Source organism: Heptranchias perlo, chromosome 11, assembly GCF_035084215.1.
Source record: "Heptranchias perlo isolate sHepPer1 chromosome 11, sHepPer1.hap1, whole genome shotgun sequence".
In the NCBI taxonomy this organism is placed as follows: domain Eukaryota; kingdom Metazoa; phylum Chordata; class Chondrichthyes; order Hexanchiformes; family Hexanchidae; genus Heptranchias; species Heptranchias perlo.
Genome location: NC_090335.1, coordinates 58820631 through 58845232, shown reverse-complemented (window position 1 = coordinate 58845232; position 24602 = coordinate 58820631).

Below are 24602 nucleotides of genomic sequence, written 5' to 3'. Positions count from 1 at the left end.
TGACTTCCGGTCAACACTATAAAATATCTTCAATTGTAAAATTATTCTTTCGCATAATTTTTTTCCAGGGAGTAATTCTTTTAAAGCATGTCCCCAGAATAAAACAGAATAAAAATGTTGGTGCCATGCTTATATTGCAAAAGGTAAATAGAATGATTTGGGGATGAGTCACTGTCAGTGAGTGCTCCTACAAGCAGCCTTATTCCTCTGTCACTTTTATATGCAAGCAAAGAGCTTATAAGGTGTGTCATTGATAAACACTTGTTTTTGCCCATGTCTCTTAACTGCCACCTGGAGATTAAACAAGATACATGTAGGGATAAATCTCTGGAGATGTTTAGTAATACTGCTGCTTTTTCTCATCAACATAAAAGCCACATGCAGATCAAACAGGATGGTGTAGTTTAGAAGTATAAGCTCTCTGAATTTGTAATCACGCATTACAAGGCAGTTTATAATGGGATGAGGATGTTCTCTGAGATTTATTCCTTTTAATGATGTTTTATGTTGAAAAACAAGGCAAAGAAAAATTTACCTATGATTGAAATCGTGGATGTGCTAAAATCTAATTTATATTACCATTTCGATACTTAGCCACCTCCATTATATTATCTGACCTGAAAGGGAGCGACAGGTCAAAGGTTATCCATTCCTCTAACTCAGCTACATTCCCTGGTCCGATATCCAGTGGGTCAACATTAGAGCTGTCTGTTTGTGTAGTGGCATTGGGGGAGGGGTGAAGTTGTCCATAAACATCTCTGGAAGTTTAGAGTTTGGGCTGGATTTTCCTCCAATGCAACACACAAAGTGAAATGGTATAGCAGAGGAAAATCAAGCAAAATTGGGCAGGGAGGCCCACCACCACAGCCCTGCCAAAAACTACATTTCCCCATCCCCCCCCCAACCCAACCGCCCCATGCCCCAGCAGAGAAGGCCATCAGCCTCCCCTTCACTGTCCCATAAATGACAGCCGGGAGGCAGGGCCCAGCAACCTGTCCGATTTTCCTGCCTTCTGCCACTGCCATTTTCAACCCCAGGAACAGCCAGGAGATGGGTGGAGACAACGGAAGGCTTGGTGAGACGATTTTTAGAGGGAGGGGACCCAATAGTGGACACCTCTCCCCTTCCTCGATCCTCAAAACCTTCTCTGATTTAAACCTGGGCTCCGTCGAAGGCTTAAAAAAAGCAAAATTCTGATCTTGGGGGCTCTTCCACCCCCTTCTGCTGCAGCGGTGGTCCTGCATTTCCCTCTCTGGCAGCAGCAGATCCCTCTTGGTGGCAAATGTCCCACCCTACACAGATAATGAACCCCTACCTAGGAAACTGGGTTGGCATCATGGTGGGGTCAGGGTGACAGTCAGAACTCGCATCCCAACTCTCCTCCATGAGGAGGAGGAAAATCTGTCTGTATTGAATGCTCCCTTGACAAACTGGAGGTATCTCTCTATGTATCACTGAAAGTCAAGAATGAGTCCATATTGTATTATCTCTGTCTAATCCCTTTTCTTTCTTCAATCACTCTTTCTCTCTCTCTCTCTGTATCTATCCCAGCCTGTGTGGAAAGGTAGAAACTATAGAATGAGAAAAAAAAACAATCACTCCATCAAGCCCGTTCCTTCCACGGAGAATGTACCAACCTACATGGACACAGTTCACATATTTATTTTCTTGATGGAAAGTTTAGCATAAATACCCTCTGATTGTATGACAGAGGTAAACAAAGGTAGACAAGCAGAACCATGTTGGAGAAAGGCAGAAATTCCGGCAGGATGCAGGAGTTGCTCCAAAAGGATTCCCCATCAAAATTTCATGGCAATCGGGGTACAGTATGTTCCAGGAAAAATCAGGGCTATAAGTATTAAGTTGGAGCCAGAATAACTGCATCCCCATTTTCTATGCTCAGGTTTGTTTGGAATATAGGAACAGGGGTAGGCCTTTCAGCCCTTTGAGCCTGTTCCGCTATTTAATTAGATCATGGCTGATCTGTACCTTAACTCCATCTACCCGCCTTGGTTCCATAACCTTTATTGCTCTTGTCTAACAAAAATCTATCAATCTCAGTTTTGAAATTTTCAATTGAGATAGCTTCAACAACTTTTTGGGGGAGAGAATTCCAGATTCCCACTACCTTTTGTGTGAACAAGTGCTTCCTGACATCACCCCTGAACAGTCTGGTTTTCATTTTAAGCTTATGCCCTATGTTCTAAAGCATGCTGACCCAATTGTAGCATGGAGACAGTTCTGGCCACATCTATATAGTATCTAGTAATCATATAACCACTTTATTCATCCCAGACTCCCATTACACTGACAAATGTTTAAATAGAAAGTACAATAAAATAAAATACCAAAAAACAATATGATAAGTTAGCAGAACATGTAATACAACAGAGTTGATCCCATAAAAAAATTACATTTCAAAATAACAGTGAAATATCCTCTGGTTGTTGGTTCATTTCTACCATTTCATTCACATGAAACTGAAGTGCCGGGATAGGGATGGTGGGTGGGTGGTGGGGTGGGGTGGTGATCTGCATTTACATACAGGGCGTCATAAGAACGGGATATGACGCTCGACTCGTCGATCAACAGTTCCGACGGGCCACAGCGAAGAATCGCATAGAACTCCTCAGAAGACAAACACGGAACGCAACCAACAGAGTACCCTTCATCGTCCAGTACTTCCCCGGAGCAGAGAAACTACGCCATGTTCTCCGCAGCCTTCAACATGTCATCGATGACGATGAACACCTCGCTAAGGCCATCCCCACACCTCCACTACTCGCCTTCAAACAGCCACCCAACCTCAAACAGACCATCGTTCGCAGCAAATTACCCAGCTTTCAGGAGAACAGCGTCCACGACACCACACAACCCTGCCACGGCAACCTCTGCAAGACATGCCAGAACATTGACACAGATACCACCATCACACGAGAGGACACCACCCACCAGGTACATGGTTCATACTCCTGTTACTCGGCCAACGTTGTCTACCTCATACGTTGCAGGAAAGGATGCCCCGGAGCATGGTACATCGGCGAGACCATGCAGACACTGCGACAATGGATGAACGGACACCGCGCAACAATCGCCAGACAGGAGGGTTCCCTCCCAGTCAGGGAACACTTCAGCAGTCAAGGACATTCAGCCACCGATCTTCGGGTAAGCGTTCTCCAAGGCGGCCTTCGGGACACACGACAATGCAAAATCGTCGAGCAGAAATTGATAGCCAAGTTCCACACCCATGAGGACAGCCTCAACCGGGATCTTGGGTTCATGTCACGCTACACGTAACCCCAACAGCGGGAAAAAAAAGTTATCTGTTTATAATACAACTGGACATTCTCTCTCTCTCTCTCTCTCTCTGCCTTTCGGGTCTCTTTCTCTCTTTGTCCTTGTAATCTGACCCATTGTGTATTCAGTATACTGGGATGTAATGTTTTCCGTGGCTAACCTGTCTGAACACTAACGACACTTTTGATTGCTGTGATTGTCTCCCAGCCTAATATATGCTATGCGATTTTAGAACCCTTCACTCACTCACCTGACGAAGGAGGTAAGCTCCGAAAGCTTGTGATTTTCAAATAAAACTGTTGGACTATAATCTGGTGTTGTAAGATTCCTTACATTTGAATAATAAAACCCCACTTACACAATTACAAAAATAGGTTTCATTGCAGTGTAGACTCCGTCATAAAAACAGGCGCCTAGTTTATTCAAACCAGAATTAAATAATTTGATATCTACTTCAACTCCCTCATAAAATGTAGTTACATTCTATCCTATATTTTTCGTTTCCTCCATCATTTTTCTCCTTTAATGTGTCCTTGTGTTTAGGTAGCTGGGAGAATGGTCAAGTGGCCAGTGGGTTTCTCCATGATTCTAATGCTAAAGGTTCATTACGCAATCCCTATCCTCACACAGCACTTGGACGTAATCATTTCCAACAAATACAACTTGGAGATAATCATTTAAAACGGATAAAACTAGCCAAGTTTTTAAATCTATGAGCAGTTGAATGAAAATCATGGAATCATTAAGAACCGTACAAGATACTTGGATGTCAATAAGTTGATTGTGGCAAAATTAGGGCCACAAAAGGTATGAATCTCTCAGAACTGAAAGACACAAAGCATGAATTTGTAGGGTGGAAATTTGTTTCAGTCCATTTTTGGGCCTGAAATAGGTCTCGCACTGGAAGCCTAAGGCTCATCTAAAATTGGGCCTCGGGCCTCAGGCCTCATCAGCAGATTGCGGGTACCAATCGAGCATCCTGTTCCATCCACGAGGGCAAAGTTGGGCTTCCTACATCACCGGTTATGGGAGGCGATTGGGAGGGATGGGGTTGATAGGGAGAGAGGGAGAGGGGCGATTGGGATGGAGGGTGTTGATAGGGAGAGAGGGAGAGGGGCGATTGGGATGGAGGAGGTTGATAGGGATGGAGAGAGAGGGGCGATTTGGAAGGAGGGAGTTAATAGGGAGAGAGGGAGAGGAGCGATCAGGATGGGAAGAGGGGAGCGATCGGGAGGAGGCCGAGCAGGGTATGGCAATGGTCTTCAGACTGTTGTGGAGCCGGAATGCAGAGAGAGGTGGGTAGAGGAAGAGGTACTGCAGTGAGACAAGGGCCTACGAGCAGGTGGGTTGGGGGCGGGTGGGAAGGTAAAAATTGTAAAAAACTAAAACCCGACCTCAACTCACCTACAACCCACCCACTTCCGGTTTTAACGGAAGCTGGACAAGGGGCGGTCAATCAACCTGCTCTTAGGAGGCGGGTCAGACAGTGCAAGCTTTCAAGAGGCTGCGGGCCTCCATTTTTATTTTTAAGTCCTGAGGGCCGGGATTCCCGATAGTAATAGACTTCAAGGGGACAAAGATAGGCTGATGGAATGGGCAGACACATGGCAGATGAAATTTAACACATAGAAGTGCAAAGTAATACATTTTGGCAGGAAGAACGAGGAGAGGCAATATAAACTAAATGGTACAATTCTAAAAGGGGGTGCAGGAACAGAGAGACCTGAGGGTATACATGCACAAATCTTTGAAGGTAGCAGGACAGATTGAGAAAGCGGTTAAAAAAATTACGGCATCCTGGGCTTTATAAATAGAGGCACAGAGTACAAAAGCAAGGAAGTTATGTTGAACTTTTATAAAACACTGGTTCAGCCACAACTAGAGTATTGTGTCCAATTCTGGGCACTGCACTTGAGGAAGGATGTGAATGCCTTCGAGAGGGTGCAGAAAAGAATTACTAGAATAGTTCCAGGGATGAGGGACTTCAATTATGTGGCTAGACTGGAGAAGCTGAGGTTGTTCTCCTTAGAGCAGAGAAGGTTGAGAGGAGACTTGATAGAAGTGTTCAAAATCATGAAGGGTTTAGATAACGTAAATAAAGAGAAACTGTTCCCATTGGCAGAAGAGTCGAGAACCAGAGGACACAGATTTAAAGTGATTGGCAAAAGAACCAAAGGCAACATGAGGAAAAACATTTTTACACAGCGAGTTGTTATGATCTGGAATGCTCTATCTGAAAGGGTGATGGAAGCAGATTCAATCATGGCTTGCTCGCTGACTTACATTTGCTCCCGGTCCGGGAATGTCTTGATTTTAAAATTCTCATCCTTGTTTTCAAATCCCTCCATGGTCTCACCCCTCCCTATCTCTGTAAACTCCTCCAGCCCTACAACCCTCCGAGATCTCTGCGCTCCTCCAATTCTTGCCTCTTGCGCATCCCCGATTTTAATCGCTCCACCATTGGCGGCCGTGCTTTCAGCTGCCTTGGCCCTAAGTTCCGGAATTCCTTCCCTAAACCTCTCCGCCTCTCTACCTCTCTCTCCTCCTTTAAGATGCTCCTTAAAATGTATTCCATGACCAAGCTTTTGGCCATCTGTCCTAATACCTCCTTATGTGGCTGGATGTGAAATTTTGTTTGATAACGCTCCTCTGAAGCATCTTGGGATGTTTTACTATGTTAAAGGAGCTATATAAATGCAAGTTGTTGTTTCAAAAAGGAATTGGATGAATATTTGAAGGGAAAAAATTTGCAGGGCTAGGGGGAAAGAGCAGGGGAATGGGACTAACTGGATTGCTCTTACAAAGAGCTGGCACATGCTCGATGGGCTGAATGGCCTCCTTCTGTGCTGTAACCATTCTATGATTCTATGAAAAATACACATCACCAAATCTTGTAGGAAATATTACATTAATATCTCCACAGAAAATAATGGAAATTAATATTAAGATTTATTTTTCAAACTCATGACGTTCTGATACAGTACTCAAGGCATATTTTCTAAATACGTTCAAAGTTTAACTGCTAATGATTGGAGATTGGTTGGGAGTTAGGAGACTGAGCATAGCGATAAAGGGAACGTACTTCGATTGGCGGGATTGAAGTCAATGGAATTGAAAACCGAGCGTGTTCTTTACCAGGCGGGTAATCCGCGCTGCCAGTTTACTGCTGAAGCAGTGAAGGTGAAAACTCCCCCCGCCCCCCAGCCCAATGTATTGGGACGCTTATCTTTTCCTTGGAAAAGCATGCTTTCATAAAATATAATTTTTTCCCACAGTTATGGCATTTAGAATTTACAGCTGGCCAGTTTTGCTTGCTGTGTGGCAGCTGTCCACATCTATTACATTTGTCAGCTTTGTTACAATTCTACTTCTACAAGATAAGTACTTGAAACGAAAAAATGTGCAGGGCTACGGGGATAGAGGGCGGGGCAGTGGGACTAGCTGGATTGCTCATGCATAGAGCCGGCACGGACTCGATGGGCCGAATGGCCTCCTTCCGCGCTGTAACCTTGTGTGATTCTATGATTCTTATTGCCCTTGAAATTGTATACTTTCTTGTTTGTGCTGCATCTATGGATTCTGACACTCATGGTGCTTGTAGTGATTCACTTCAAGTTATGACATATGCAGTTTTCATTCATCCCTTTCGTAAGTCATATTTTTCCTGAAGGTGAAGTGCCTACGGAATTTTCATATTATGTTTTTTACTTTCATTGCCTGTCAGGTTGCATGATGTGAGAGTATCCTCTGCTTCATCACCTAAGCAATAAATGAGTGAGTTCACTTGTCTAATTTCTGCTTTGTTAGTCCGGATGTGATACAATAGCCTTCTCGATGCTTTTGACCACCTCAGCCATTCCTAAGGTTTAAAAAAAATTAAGTTGTGCTGGTGGAGCTATTGCAGTTCCTGTCACAGTTAGCTTTGCTTGACACTTAACTCATGTTTCAGAATGAACCCGGTGGAATTGGTTTTCTGCTTGATCCTTGCAATGGGTTCTTTTGTTTTCTTGCTTGCCTAGAACACTTCTGCAGCTCAGGTTAAGAGCATCCTTCTGTTTTTAGTGGATGTAATCCCACTTCTGATGTAGTGCAAGGTTTTCAGTGATTCGCACATAGATTGATTGCACATGGCATCAGCACGGGAAGTGCCGAACTTTATTTACAAGGAAAAACAATGGATGAAAAGATAGTTCAGTAGTCCTAGGCAAACAAGTTTAAACTCAATGGGCTAGAAATTGGGCCATGTAGCGCCTGTTGTTTCAGCATTGCGCGGCCTCCCGAAGTGCCAAGATGGTGTCTTGGCTGTGCACGCACGTTTCCAGCGTGACGTGCGCCAGACGTCATCTTGGAATAGGTATTAGAGCTTGCGCAAATACCGAACGCCGGCAGCATGTAAAGTAAGGAGAAAATGGATACAATCTATGTGCAATGCTGATTTAAAGTGATAGACACCATTTTGGGACTTAACGCACAACTCAACACACAGTCTTAACCAAGACCATCTGAACATGTCTTAGAGTGCCTGGAGGACTCTCCACCAGTGCTATTTAAAGGGACAATGCAGGATTTACAGGTTAGTGACTGGATTACTGCTTCTGGCTGCTGATGCATTTGTAACTGTTTTTGGAGGTCTCCTATACTAGGATGAGGGGACATAGCCTAACATTTAGAGCTAGGACGTGCAGGAGTGAAGTTAGAAAACGATCTACATGCAAAGGGTGGGAGAAGTTTGGAACGCTTTTTTGCAAACGGCAGTTGATGCTAGCTCAATTGTGAATTCTAAATCTGAGATTGATAGATTTCTGTGAACCAAGGGTATTAAGGGATATAGGGCTAAAGTGGGTAGATGGAGTTAGGTCACAGATCAACCATGATCTCATTGAATGGTGGAACAGGCTCAAGGGGCTAAATGCCACTGCCACTTGCTGCCTCCTGTTATGCGCCACCTTCTCCTGCAAGAAAGCGGGACATGTGTCTGGGTGACGTGCCTGTCATTGTTGAATAGCTGCCAGTGTGTGTAGCCTGTGAGTTGTGGGTGGGCAGCTTGCAACAGTGGTAATGTGTAAGGGTGAGAGGAAGCATCTGATTGGAAGAGTTGAGTACTGATGGAAACAGTTTGTTGTATGTGGGTGATGGGGGGTGTAGTGTGTAGAACAGTGGATGCGCCTAGTGGTGCAGTTGGTAGGAGACGCCACTTGACTGTTGACTGCACTCACCTTGACCACTCGTGTCAAAGCATTGAACTTCTTCCTGCACTGTATCCATGTTCATGGTGTTATGCGCCTGGCATTGACTTCATCCCCCCCTACCTCCCACAGCCTCTTGCCCCCCTGCGGATATAGGATGTTCCTCCTTCTGTCCACCTCTTGCACCAAGGCCTCAAGTGCATCAGCAGAGAACCTTGGTGCACGCACTCTCGCAGGCCTGGTACAAACTCAGATCGGCAGATTGGTGAGGTCTAGCATGCAGATTGGAGGATGTGGGATTTAGTAGTGTGCAACCTTTATTCAATGTTCTAACATAGCTCATCAGTGTATAAACATAGGGACAGGATCTGCATCTTTGTTTTACATGTGCAATGTCTGATCTCCGTTCAGACTTCGTGCAGACAGCAGACTGTTATTTTTTAGCAAATAACAAGTACCAGCTACCTTTAAGAGATTTTAAGAGCTGGCCTCCCTTTAAGAGATTGGGGCACCCCCTGCTGGTGGAAAGTGTGCATTTACTTTAATCATCACGTAAGGCCTAGATTTCAATGCTGCTTGAAGGTAAGAACTGAGGCAGGGCAAATGTCTCGTCCTGCCTGTGCAGGGGCCATCGGGCTCGGGTTAACAGCGGAGCCCTGCAGTATACAGCTGAGCGGGTATAAAGATTTTGTCGTTGTATGCTGCATGCTGCACAACCTCGTCATTATGAGGGAACAGCCCTTGCCACCGCCCATCGGGTGAGAACCTGAGAGGCTGACCAACAGGAGGAGGAGGAGTAATTGGAGGAGGAGGAGGAGGTGGGAGGAAGAGGAAGAGGAAGGCAGCCTTCATCGTCGCTGGGTCAAAATCCTGGAACTCCCTTCCTCACAGCACTGTGGGAGAACCTTCACCACACGATACCAGTAACCTCAATTACACCTCCCCATTCACCAACTGTCCCACACTCCTTACCTCTCCTCTTTTACATGACCATCAAATCACCCTCCTTATGATTACACATTGGTTCCTCCCTCAGCTCACGGCAGAAATAAAAACTATCACCAAATGCAAATTCAAATCCACATTTATAAATTAATTCATGAAATAATGCTTACAATATGAGACTAATTACCCCTCTGCATTCCCTTAGTGCCTGTCTTTCGTGTTCCTTTACGTTTCCTAGTGCTCCTACGAAGTCCTTCCCCATTATGAGGGAACATGGGTGGTTGAAGGCTGCTGAAATTCAATTGAGGAGAAAGTAGATGGCCTTGAAGGATGACTTTGAGCAACTCTGGGCCTAGAGGGCCTGGCTTCAGACTGCAGCATCTTGGCCTGGGATACAGCAGTCTAGGCTGGCTGGCTAACAGGCAACAGCACGGGCACTGGCAGAATGGCATGGATGGGAGCAGGAATGCTGTCACACTGAGAGAGGGCAGCAGGTTCCTCTTCCATGGCGCCACTGCCACTCTCCCGAGGCAGCGCCTCAGCAATCCCAATGATCTGCTGGAGAACAGCTTGCTGGACTGCTGTGATGCCCTGGAAACCCCTTTCAACAGTGGTATCCAGAGCCATGATGGCAGCAGACTGAGCTTCCAAGGCAGCAGTCTGAGATTACAATGCAGCAGTCAGACCTTTAATGGAGGCTGTTTGTGCTGCAATGGAAGCTATGACATCGTTCATCAGATGCTGTGTCATGGTGGATTTCACAGTTGTGCTGATCGAGGTTACTACCCATTCCATGTGGGAAAGGATGGGCTCCAAGCTCTGCACAAAGCCCAGTGCCAAGTTGGAGCTGGACTTCTCAATGTCCCTTGACATTGTGCGCAGGCTTTCTGGCAAGCTTTCCTGTGCACCAACCATTTGGTTGTGTACGGCATTAGCCTTCTTCTGTAGCCTGGCCCATCGAAGTCCTCTGCAGCCGAATTGGTGTGCGACCTTGACGATCCGGATTCTTTCCCCTCAGTCTGGTTCAGTAAAAACTGAAGTCGAATACATTTTAAAGTTCAACACAACTTTAATAGCAGGGTTCTTAGTCTGCAGCATTGATTTGGACTCCTGATAGAGTCCCTCTATGCTGGCAGAGCAAGAACAAAAAACATACAGAAATCCACACGTTTTTATACAAATCAATAGGGTTGGAACATACTTAACGAGGGTCAACACCAATCATAAGCCGGGCACAGGTTGCCATGCGAGGTTACATTATTTCTGGCCAATCATAAATCGTCCATGTGCTGATCATGCTGCTGTTAGACATCAAAGGGGATACTTCCTCACCTTCCAACTTGGAATGTTCTTCCCTGTTCCTTCTGTTCCTTATCTCCCAACCTGGAATGTCTTTCAACTTTGGCTAAGCTCATTACCTATATTGATCTGCCATAAACATGGAGACATTCAGACCAGTCCTTGAATCACATCAAAGACTCTACATTGCTAAGACCATGCAAACCTGCTGACTACGCAAACATATGGCCCAGCAGGAGGCCAGGCCACCTGTACCAATCTCAGTTACTAACTAATTAACCCTTTCTAACCATTTTGCATTCTGCTTCTTTGCCACGTAGACATTTTAATATTTTACCAAAAACTGACCACATAGGGATTCTCAACCTCACCCTCCGGCAAGTTGGCACCTGCGGTATCCGTGCCCAATATCTCACCACGTGCAGATCCCTCTTCTATCCTAGCCGCTAAAGTACGCCAGTCTCTGAGCTGGTGGTTGCAAGTGTAAGATCGAGTGACGGTGTCTCTTCATCATCACTGTCTTCTTCCTCTGCCCCTCTGACTGGGAATGTGAAATGACAAAGGGACAAAGGGTTGGGTCATGGTGAGGGCAGAGGAGAAAGTAAGAAGTGTGTGCTGATACCATCTGCTGCTTGAGTCAGAAAAGATTGTGGGATGAGGGAAAGATGAGAAGAGAGAAGGAGGATTAGGTATGCAGACACTTTCATCATCGATCCCTCTAGTGCTGCCAGTGGCCACAGCCTCAGCGATGCCCCTTCCCGTGATGGCCAGCACTGTCTCCTCCATGGGGGTTAAAACATGTAGGCATGCTTGTCCTCCTCCAGGTCTTTGTTGCTGCCTCCTGTTGTGTGCCACCTTTTCCTGCAAGAAAGAAGGAAGTGTGTCAGTAAATGTCCTGCAAGATGTTAGGATGATGTGGCAGAAATGTATGCAATTTTGTGCAACACAATTTTATATAATATTGTTCTGGTTTATCCAGAGTGCTGGATGCTCAGAGGTCGGGCCCAGTACACTGTACTGTCTGTGAACAGGGAAAGGCTGAATACTTGGATCCAAGTTTATTGAAACGTTTGTGATTTTTTGTGAATTTTTCATGTATTTGTTCAGGGATCTGCGGAGAGCACAATAGAGATAAGTGACTTCTTGAAAGCCCCTATTTGTTTGGTCCAAGATGGAGCCCAGAGTCTGAATGGCAGCTATTTGAACTTCCACCAAAATTGCAAAGGCTGATAACATCGACTCATGTTGTGAGGGCCCGGCTGCAGCATCCCTGAAGCTAGCCACATGCTCCAAGTGTTTAACAGAGTGGTGAGACTATTTGAAATGACACCACACAAGCTGCAAGCCAACTCCTCCATACTTTCAGCCATGGTGCTGAAACTCCTTGGCAAACCTTCCAATGCCTGGTAGAACTGCTTGTGTGAGGCAAGCAGTTTTCTTCTCATGGGTGGGGCCATGAGGTCCTTATCACTCTCATCCTCAACAGAGCTAGGAGAGGTCTTCACCCTCCTGTAAGCTGTCTCCTGGGCTGTACCTGCCAACAGTTGCTGCTGCTACCCCCTGGTGCTGGGTGTTTCACCACATGCAGACCTCTGTAACTCACTCTGTAACCCACCTGGAGAGCCAATCTCTGTGCTGGCGTTTGGGGGGAGGTGGCGGTGAGCATGACTGTGCCTCTTCAGAAGGGTATCCTCCTCCAAGATGTCTTCTTCTGGAGGCTCTTATTGCTTCCCCGATTTTTATCGCTCCACTACTGGCAGCCATGCCTTCAGCTGCCTAGGCCCTAAGCTCTGAAATTCCCTCCCTAAACCTCTCCGCCTCTCTACCTCTCTCCCCTCCTTTAAGACGCTCCTTAAAACCTACCTCTTTGACCAAGCTTTTGATCACCGCTCCTAATGTCTCCTTACGTGGCTCGGTGTCAAATTTTGTTTGATAACGCTCCTGTGAAGTGCCTTGGGATGTTTTACTACGTTAAAGGCGCGATATAAATGCAAGTTGTTGAGAAGGACCTAGAGGAAAGAGAAAAGGGACAAGAGTTAGCCTGGCATTGGGAGATTGCACAATAGCAGATGACAGGATTCACAATGCATCTTGATGTTGTCAAGCTGGCTGAACGTGCGTTTTTCTGAGGTATATGATGGAGTACATGTAATAGATAGAGACTCTATTCAGATAAGCCCCCAACCTCAAAATCTTTAATGCAGGCAGCTCTTGAGGGGCCGTTGATCTTGAGAGCTTGCTACTCCAGCTCAGAGAGGATCTTAATGCTGAGTGTTCCTCCCCTGGTCTTACTCCTCTCCCTTGTGTTGTGCGCCATTTTATCCTGGAGAAAGAGAAGGCGAGACAGTGAGTGGCTACTGAAAAGGAAAGCGCACATATGTGAGGCTTCCGTTTGTTGTGCATATGCAGAGAGGGAAAAGAAGCAAGATACAAGCAGGATGGGGAGATGTTGAATGGAAAGTAAATGGCTGGAGTGTGAAGTGAGGAAAGAGTCACGAGATGAGTTCCTTGTTCTGGGATAACTACCACGTGAGAAGAGAATGCTGTTAGTGGCAGCTGTGAAAGCAACAATCAAGAAGTGAGTGTGTGTTTGGACTGAGAATGGTATGTGTGTTGATGTGAGGGGTGGTAAAGGATGTGATGCAGGGGAGGGAATTGCTCAGGGTGCTGGGGGAAGAGGGAAGGACCTTTGCCAGATGTTATTGAGAGAGATGGAGAAATGAAGAGCAGTACTCACCCTTGCTGCTCTTGTGAGGTCATTGAAATGTTTCCTGCATTAAACTCAGGTTCTAGGGGTGATGGTCCTGGAGATGAAGATCTCAGCCACCTCTCTCTAGGCCTGGTGAACACCCATTTTTTGGAACCTTCCTACCATTGGTGGGAAAGAGAACTTCCCTTCTTGCCCTCACCTCTTCAACCAGGACCTCCAGGGAGGCTTCAGAAAACCTGAGGACCTGCTTCCAACTCATTGCTGCAGCAAATCTTCTTGCAGTAATTTCACAGGGCATTCTGCCATGCAACCTCACTTTAAGATGTGCATTCCCACTTTAAATAGGGCTCTGGAGGCCCGCCAGAAATTACATGCTGAAAATGGGCAGATTTGCTGTTCCCGAGGCGAACAGGTGGGAAACCTGCCAGTCAAATTTAAATGAGACTGGAAAATTAATATACCCCGACCTAAAATTTAGGTCAGCAAGTGCGTTTCGCACTCACCCCACTCCCCCCAGCCGCCTGAAACCGCTCTGCGTTAAAATTGATCCCATAATCTTTGATCATCAACTATCATCTATTAACATTTACTGGAAATAAGCTTAACGTTGCTAAAATTCTATATGTAGGCAGCACAACATAAGTAATAAATTGAGTCGAGAATTAGTATGTATCCTGTACATAACCGGAAACTTCTGTTAATACATTATTCTAAGATGTTCATATAAGATTGGCATAAGGAGCTCAGGTAATTCAAAGTCTAAAGAATTAAGAGGCAGAAATTCTTAAGCCTTCCCCACCCCCACCTCCTATTGGAAGAAGATTAGAGGAAATAATTTAATTAAATAAGAAAAGCAAGTACTGCAATATAAAGACCAACAGACTTCAACAGCAACGCACATGGAATCCAAAAATCATCTAATACGTGATATTATAGAAACAGACTTTATTAGTCAGACAGTCTGTGCTCAACACAAAAAAAGATAGTGTTAATTAAAGTCATTTGATTAAAAACAGCTGCCTACACTTAAGGTTAATATGCTAAAGATAGCAGATTTCACTGTAAATGTTCCCTCTTGTGTAGCAACTGAAGAATGTTAATTACATCAACCTCTTCTCTGTTGCTGTGCCATTCCTTTCATACAAAGAAAATATTAATGTACTATAAGTACAAAGAAAAAACACTAATTAAAACACACCATTGCAATTGCTTTTCCTCAGAAATTGTGTTATTGTATTATGGTTGTGCTAAGAAATTTGTTAGTTGTCTTGGGGAATGTTACAATTTTGCTTTCTCCCAACACTCTAAATTCATGCCCACATTACACCAATGCTCCTATGAATTGAACGTTATACATGATGAGAATGGAATAACATGCCACAGGATCAATACTTACTCAATGGCATTTTGCATTGGATGTTACATGGTTTCCCCATCACATTCTCCTGTCCACTTCAAAAGGTAGCAAATATTACTTCGCCAGATACATATCATTCAGGCTAAAACTAATCAGCGAGCTTATTTATTACTGAGATAATTACACAAAGACAGGGGGTGTACACCAAGTGACTACTGGTATACTTACACAATAGTTAAAATGTTTCAACAACAATATAGAGTCTAAAATCTGTACAGTTTTCCCAGAATCTTTCAACTGAGTCGCTGATGAAATGTCATGTGAGCAAGGAACCCAATGGAGTCCTTATTGGATGAAACAGAACTGAAGGGAGATTTTCCACTTTGGTGTTCCCAGCGCACATTGGGAGAAAAGCACTTGGAGTGCTGAATTGGAAAATATGTTGTGTAATTTTGTATGATTCCAAAGGTAGGTTTGAACATAACATTGGGAACATCAAGGCAGAAAATCAAAGGTATTATGGAAAGTACTGACATGGTAAGTTTATGAGTAATCTGACACATATCACCAGGGTTCACACCTGCCACGGCCTAAAACAATGCATTTTGGATTTCAGTTAAACTAAAACTTTAATTGTTCTGCTATCAGAGATAAGAAGGTTTCCTCTTGTTCCCAGTTAATAGTATTCCACACACCATTAATGCTAATTAAGCAAGCTTCACCTTATCAGTTTCTGAACAGGTAATATCACCAAAGATACCACCAAAACCTGCCCATGAAGTTGACGGCTATCTCTATGGCCCAGACATTGCTGTGGCAGCCCAACGAACGGGGACTTGCCCTTGCCCGTTTAATGGTGACAATATTTTGCACTGCAAGTTGCTGGAAGTGGGAGATGGAAATGGCGTGACGCCCTCTACAGGGCGTCTGGGATATGAATGAGCAGGGCAAGCAACTGTGTATCTCCTTAATCAATCAGATTGAAGGATTGTGAAATGAACAGTGCAAGGACTGAACATGGAAGTGTGAGTGAGAGTGGGTGAATTCAATGTCAGATCAGGTACAGAAAGAGAAATAAAGAGAGGGAAAGAAAGATTAGATTAACAGAGAGAGAAAAAGGAGACTGAAAGAAAACGTTAAAAAAAGTTAAATTTAATTTTTTTTTATTTTTTAAATCTCTAACAACAATTAACACCTGAAGGAACGAGACTTCACACTTGTAATAGTTAATTTTCAGTGGCAGAGAGGTTAACTGGCAGTAATTAACAATTAAAAGGGTACCTAGACTGAAATGGACAATCCATAACTTTCTCTGGCGAGTTTAGTTCGTATCTACTGTGCAAATACAGGAACTTCAAGACGTTCAATGCATTTGAATGGGGAGCCAGATAGCAGCAAGATGCCGTTTTCGCTGAGCTAATGGTGGAGCAGCGCATCTCGGATAGCAACTTCTCGATTTCTGCGTTCTGAAGTTGCTGTGTCATTTGCACATCAATAATGGCGAATGCTATTAGCCTCACCATTATTTTAACTGCAATTTTTGTGCCATTATTGTTTTCTCACCTGACAACATAGCAAAAGAATTCTTAAAAAAGCAGTTTCTTCAAGTCAATATTAAATTATATTATTTTGCCCAGAAAAAGTCGTCAAATAAAAAAGATATAATAAAGAATTTTTCCTGTTTGAGATATGATTGAGCTCTGCCTTCGCCACAGCTCGCTGGTTATCTTAGGAAATTTGTTGGTTGCTCCTAGATACACAGTGTGTTTTTTAAAATTAAAACAATATGGTAAGAAATAAATTGTGCTATTATTCCATACTTCCTCGCTTCAATTTTCTTCCCTCTGTTGCTGTAAACACTGCCTTATCTGTGTATAGTTCCAACAGGCACCAGCTGCCTTTCAATTGATTATTCTTCATGCCTGAGCCTAGAGAGTGGAGAGGACAAATCCCGAGGCCAATCCTGACCTCACCTGACATCTATTCACTAGCTAGAAATTAGGAGCAGGGATTAAGAACATAGAACATAAGAAACAGGAGCAGGAGTAGGCCAATCGGCCCCACGAGCCTGCTCCGCCATTCAATAAGATCATGGCTGATCTGATCCTAACCTCAAATCTAAATTCATGTCCAATTTCCTGCCCGCTCCCCGTAACCCCTAATTCCCTTTACTTCTAGGAAACTGTCTATTTCTGTTTTAAATTTATTTAATGATGTCGCTTCCACAGCTTCCTGGGGCAGCAAATTCCACAGACCTACTACCCTCCGAGTGAAGAAGTTTCTCCTCATCTCAGTTTTGAAAGAGCAGCCCCTTATTCTAAGATTATGCCCCCTAGTTCTAGTTTCACCCATCCTTGGGAACATCCTTACCGCATCCACCCGATCAAGCCCCTTCACAATCTTATGTTTCAATAAGATCGCCTCTCATTCTTCTGAACTCCAATGAGTAGAGTCCCAATCTACTCAACCTCTCTTCATTTGTCTGCCCCCTCATCCCCGGGATTAACCAAGTGAACCTTCTTTGTACTGCCTCGAGAGCAAGTATGTATTTTCTTAAGTATGGGCACCAAAACTGTATGCAGTATTCCAGGTGCGGTCTCACCAATACCTTATATAACTGCAGCAATACCTCCCTGTTTTTATATTCTATCCCCCTAGCAATAAAAGCCAACATTCCGTTGGCCTTCTTGATCACCTGCTGCACCTGCATACTAACTTTTTGATTTTCTTGCACTAGGACCCCCAGATACCTTTGTACTGCAGTACTTTCCAGTTTCTCGCCATTAAGATAATAACTTGCTCTCTGATTTTTCCTGCCAAAGTGCATAACCTCACATTTTCCAATATTGTATTGCATCTGCCAAATCTCCGCCCACTCACCCAGCCTGTCTATATCCCCTTGTAGGTTTTTTATGTCCTCCTCACTCTCCACTTTCCCTCCCATCTTTGTATCATCTGCAAACTTTGATATGTTACACTCGGTCCCCTCCTCCAAATCGTTAATATAGATTGTAAAGAGTTGGGGACCCAGCACTGACCCCTGCGGAACACCACTGGCTACTGGTTGCCAGTCCGAGAATGAACCATTTATCCCAACTCTCTGCTTCCTGTTAGATAACTAATCCTCCACCCATGCCAGAATATTCCCCCCAATCCAGTGATTCTTTATCTTGAGCAATAATCTTTTATGTGGCACCTTGTCGAATGCCTTCTGGAAGTCTAAATACACTACATCCACTGGTTCCCCTTTATCCACCCTGTACGTTATGTCCTCAAAGAACTCAAGCAAATTTGTCAGACATGACTTCCCCTTCGTAAAGCCATGCTGACTTTATCCTATTAAATTATGTTTATTCAAATGTTCCGCTACTGTCTCCTTAATAATAGGCTTCAAAATTTTACCCACCACAGATGTTAGGCTAACTAGTCTATAATTTCCAGCCTTCTGCCTACTACCCTTTTTAAATAAGGCTGGCTGATTTTTGGCTGATTCTGGCTGATTTTTCTTCTCCCTAGCCTAGAGGAACTGAGGCCAAATGTAACACTAGTAATGCCACACTAACTGAAATCAGTAAACTCAGCATACAACAGTGAGTCAATCTGGGACTGTCCTGGCCTCAGTGGATCAGTTCACATGGTCAGCACATTTACCAATGGAGCCATCATCAGAGTTCTCTGGGAATATAGAAATTGCTAGACATTAAAAGCCCACGGTCCATCTAGTTCGCCTTCCACCATCCTGATAGAGTCCCCACCAACGACAACTTGCATTTATATAGTGCCTTTAAAGTAGATAAAGTTCCCAAAGTGCTTCAACCTCCAAACCTCTGCATATGTAAATTTGCAGCTGGGTCAGTGCCATAACCTCAAGGTCAAGGCAGGCGGAAGTCTCGCTTGACCTCATTTCCAACAGTGCAACATGGCCATTAGAGGTTTGGACCCCATATTAGTGTATGTTTTTTTTTGCCATTGCTTCCGTTTTCTCCACCCCTTTATACATCTGTATTTGTACTTAAGCACTGCTTTTTCTTGACTTAATATTGTTGCTGCCCCTCTTCTGTCCCTTTACCTATGACACAGAACAACTATTTGCAATATCTGTTACTCTCCTTTGGGCTCTGGTTACAATCTCTCAATCATCCCTTCATTTTATGCTATCCATGATTAAAACAGCAATCAACTGATAAAAGTTTTCTCTTGTGTGTAAAACATTCACATAAGCAGAAAGATACATACACACGGAGTAATCTTGAGAATTCATTCCAAACAGCAGGGGAATGGGAACCTGAGCAGGGAGACAGAGGAGGGGGAAACAAGGATAGAAACAAAAGACAGAAAGGGAAGAAGCAATAGTAGAAGGCAGAGGAAACAAGGGCGAAAAACAAATAGGGCCATAGTGCAAAATAAAACTAAGATGACTAGCAAACTTAAAAAGATAAGTCTAAAGGCATTGTGTCTTAATGTGCAGAGCATTCGCAATTAGGTAGATGAATTAACAGCGCAGGTAGATATTAATGGTTATGATATAGTTGCGATTACGGAGACATGGCTGCAGGGTGACCAAGGATGGGAACTGAACATCCAGGGGTATTCAATATTTAGTAAGGACAGGCAAAAAGGGAAAGGAGGTGGGGTAGCGTTGTTAGTAAAGGAGGAAATCAATGCAATAGTGAGGAAGGATATTGGCTCGGAAAATCACAAAGTGGAATCTGTATGGGTGGAGCTAAGAAACACCATGGGCAGAAAACATTGGTGGGGGTTGTCTATAGGCCCCCAAACAGCAGTGAAAATGTTGGGGAGGGCATTAAACAGGAAATTAGAGACGCATGCAAGAAGGGTACAACTATAATCATGGGTGATTTTAATCTACATATAGATTGGTCAAACCAAATTAGCAATAATACTGTGGGGGAGGAATTCCTGGAGTGTGTACGTGATGGCTTTCTGGACCAATACGTTGAGGAACTAACTAGAGAACAGGCGATCCTAGACTGGGTATTGTGCAATGAGAAAGGATTAATTAACAATCTTGTTGTGCAGGGTCCCTTAGGGAAGAGCGACCATAACATGATAGAATTCCTCATTAAGATGGAAAGTGAAGTAGTTAAAACTGAAACTACAGTCCTGAATCTAAATAAAGGAAATTACAAAAGTATGAGGTGCGAGTTGGCTATGATAGATTGGGGAACTTTACTAAAAGGGATGATAGTGGATAGGCAATGGCTAATATTTAAAAGACGTGTGCAGGAATTACAACAATTATTCATCCCTGTCTGGCACAAAAATAAAACAGGAAAGGTGGCTCAACTGTGGCTTACAAAAGAAATTAGGGATAGTATTAGATCCAAAGAGGAGACACATAAAATTGCCAGAAAAAGCAGCAAGCCTGAGGATTGGGAACAGCTCAGAATTCAGCAAAGGAGGACAAAGAGATTGATTAAGAGGGGGAAAATAGAGTAGGAGAGTAAACTAGCAAGGAACATAAAAACTGACTGTAAAAGCTTCTATAAATATGTCAAGGGAAAAAGATTAGTGAAGACAAATGTAGGTCCCTTACAGTCAGAAATGGGGGAAATTGACCAGAAACTTAACTGGACCAGCCATATAAATACTGTGGCTACGAGAGCAGGTCAGAGGCTGGGTATTCTGCGGCGAGTGACTCACCTCCTGACTCCCCAAAGCCTTTCCACTATCTACAAGGCACAAGTCAGGAGTGTGATGGAATACTCTCCACTTGCCTGGATGAGTGCAGCTCCAACAACACTCAAGAAGCTCGACACCATGCAAGATAAAGCAGCCCGCTTGATTGGCACCCCATCCACCACCCTATACATTCACTCCCTTCACCACCGGCGCACTGTGGCTGCAGTGTGCACCATCCACAGGATGCACTGCAGCAACTTGCCAAGGCTTCTTCGACAGCACCTCCCAAACCCGCGACCTCTACCACCTAGAAGGACAAGGGCAGCAGGCGCATGGGAACAACACCACCTGCACGTTCCCCTCCAAGTCACACACCATCCCGACTTGGAAATATATTGCCGTTCCTTCATTGTCGCTGGGTCAAAATCCTGGAACTCCCTTCCTAACAGCATTGTGGGAGAACCGTCACCACACGGACTGCAGCGGTTCAAGAAGGCGGCTCACCACCACCTTCTCGAGGGCAATTAGGGATGGGCAATAAATGCCGGCCTTGCCAGCGACGCCCACATCCCGTGAACGAATAAAAAAAAAAATTAAAAGGGGAACAAAGAAATGGCAGAACAATTAAACACATACTTTGGTTCTGTCTTCACAAAGGAGGACACAAATAACCTCCTGGAAATGTTAGGGAACTAAGGGTCTAGTGAGAGGGAGGAACTGAAGGAAACCGGTATTAATAAAAAAATAGTGCTCGGGAAATTAATGGGGCTAAAGGCTGACAAATCCCCAGGGCCTGATAATCTACATCCCAGAGTACTAAAGGAATTGGCCCTGGAAATAGTGGATGCATTGGTGATCATCTTCCAAAATTCTATAGACTCTGGATCAGTTCCTACAGATTGGAGGGTGGCAAATGTAACCCCACTATTTAAAAAAGGAGGGAGAGAAAAAACTGGGAATTACAAGCCAGTTAGCCTATCATCAGTAGTGGGGAAAATGCTAGAGTCTATTATAAAAGATGTGATAACAGAACACTTGGAGGGCATTAACGGGATTGGACAAAGTCAGCATGGGTTTATGAAAGGGAAATCATGCTTAACAAATCTACTGGAATTTTTTGAGGATGTAACTAGTAGAATAGATAGGGGAGAACCAGTGGATGTGGTGTATTTGGATTTTCAGAATGCTTTTGATAAGGTCCCACACAAGAGGTTAGTGTGCAAAATTAAAGCACATGGGATTGGGGGGAATATATTGGCATGGATTGAAAATTGGTTGACGGACAGGAAACAGAGAGTAGGAATAAACGGGTCTTTTTCCGGGTGGCAGGCAGTGACTAGTGGGGTACCGCAGGGATCAGTGCTTGGGCCCCAGCTATTCACAATATATGTCAATGATTTGGATGAGGGAACTCGATGTAACATTTCCAAGTTTGCAGACAACACAAAGCTGGGGTGGAATGTGAGCTGTGAGGAGGATGCAAAGAGGCTCCAATGTGATTTAGACAAGTTGGGTGAGTGGACAAGAACATGGCAGATGCAGTATAACGTGGATAAATGTGAGGTTATCCACTTTGGCTGTAAAAACAAAAAGGCAGATTATTATCTGAATGGCGATAGATTGGGAAAAGGGGAGGTGCAACAAGACCTGGGTGTCCTTGTACACCAGTCGCTGAAAGCGAGCATTCAGGTGCAGCAAGCAGTTAGGAAGGCGAATGGTATGTTGGCCTTCATTGCAAGAGGATTTGAGTACAGGAGCAGGGATGTCTTACTGCAGTTATACAGGGCCTTGGTGAGACCACATCTGGAGTATTGTGTGCAGTTTTGGTCTCCTTATCTGAGGAAGGATGTCCTTGCCATGGAGGGAGTGCAACAAAGGTTTACCAGACTGATTCCTGGGATGGCAGAACTGACGTATGAGGAGAGATTGGTTCGACTAAGCCTATATTCACTAGCGTTTAGAAGAATGAGAGGTGATCTCATCGAAACATATAAAATTCTAACAGGACTAGACAGACTAGATGCAGGGAGGATGTTCCCGATGGCTGTGGAGTCTAGAACCAGGGGTCACAGTCTCAGAATACGGGGTATGCCATTTAGAACCGAGATGAGGAGAAATTTCTTCACTCAGAGGGTGGTGAACCTGTGGAATTCTCTACCACAGAAAGCAGTGGAGGCCAAGTCATTAGGTGTATTCAAGAAGGAGATAGATAGATTTCTCAATGCTAAAGGGATCAAGGGATATGGGGAAAAAGCGGGAACAGAGTATTGAGTTAGACGATCAGCCATGATCATTTTGAATGGCGGAGCAGGCCCGAAGGACCGAATGACCTACTGTTTCACCTATTTTCTATGTTTCTATCTAGATTTTATGAGAAATTAAAATCATATATTTGTTAAGCTGATATTTGTTAAACTTTTCAACTTACCATAAAATATAAATGCAAGAGCAATTACCATTGGACTCCTCTTGCTTTGTTGCAGAAGTGTGGTCCTGAAGGACACATATAAGAATACAGAAATATACAGATAGTACAGTTAATTGTGGTCTTCCCAAAATATACAATTATTTTCTAGATTTCGAGGTGGTGTCAATTTATTTTTATTGTTACCCCAGCTTCCAATATAAAGTTTCAAATTAGCATTAGGCTAATTGAATACCAACAGCAGTCAATTCCCTATATCCGCTTACAAGCTAAACCCGCAGGCATTTATTTTTCCTACGATTAATACGTGAAGTTTCAATCTCTATAAAGTGGAATGTTTTATATTCATATACAAAGAACATGAAGACCAAGGGAGCACTAGAAGATTGGGCCACTGACTTCTCTGTGACCACTGTCATTGCCACCTGCATCGGTTAGTTTATAACCGATTACCAGTGATAAATTACTAGGTTCTTTTTGAGTGATGAATCAGTAAAAAACGATTTCTTCCTGAATTTGACAGAAAAAAAAGCCCTTGTTTTCTTAACAAAAATCTAGTCCAAAGATGAGCATACATTGCATTCTTAATGTCACGATGCACATTGAAGAGCATTGATAATGACTACAGCTATACTAAAACCAAAATGGTTATACTACATACAATGAATACAATATGTAATTCATAGCACATTCTACAAAAATGCATTTTAGCATCAACTATTTCATATTTCAGTGAGACTTTAAAGTAGCATTGTATTTGTTTATATTTATATACTAGAATGGTACCAGAGATGAGGAACTTCAGTTCTGTGGAGAGACTGGAGAAGCTGAGGTTGTTCTCCTTAGAACAGAGAAGGTTAAGGGGAGATTTGGTAGAGGTGTTCAAAATCATGAATGGTTTTGATAGAGTAAATAAGGAGAAACTGTTTCCAGTGGCAGAAGGGTCGGTAACCAGAGGACACTGATTTGAAGTGATCGGCATAAGAACCAGAGGCAACTTGAGGAAAAAAGAAATTTACACAGCAAGTTATTGTGATCTGGAATGCACTGCCTGAAAGGGTGGTGGAAGCAGATTCAATAGTAATTTTCAAAAGGGAATTGGATAAATACTTGAAGGATCAAAATTTACAGGGTTTTGGGGAAAGAGTACGGGACTGGGATTGATTGGATAGCTCTATCAAAAAGCCAGCATAGGCAAGATGGTCCGAATGGCCTCCTTCTGTGCTGTATCATGCTATGATTCTATGAACAAGTGAAGCATGTTTCAGTGGGGGAGCATTTGGGTAACAGTGATCATAATATCATAATATCATCGGGTTTAGAATAGTCATGGAAAAGGACAAGGAAAAAACAAGCGTAAAAATACTTAACTGGAGGAGGGCTAATTTCAGTGAGTTAAAAAGGGATCTTGCCCAGGTGGATTGGAATCAAAAATTGGTAGGCAAAACGGTAATTGAACAATGGGATGCCTTCAAGGAAGCGATGGTTCAGGTACAGAGTAGACACATTCCCACGAGGGAGAAAGAAAGGGCATCCAAAGCTAGATGACTAAAGATATAGAGATTAAAATGAACAAAAAAAGAAAGCTTATGATAAATGTATGGTTCATAATACAGTGGAGAATCAAGCTGAATGCAGAAAATACAGAGGAGATATAATAAAGGGAATAAGAGGGGCAAAGAGAAAGTATGAAAATAGATTAGTGGCTAACATAGAAGGGAACCCAAAAGTCTTTTATAA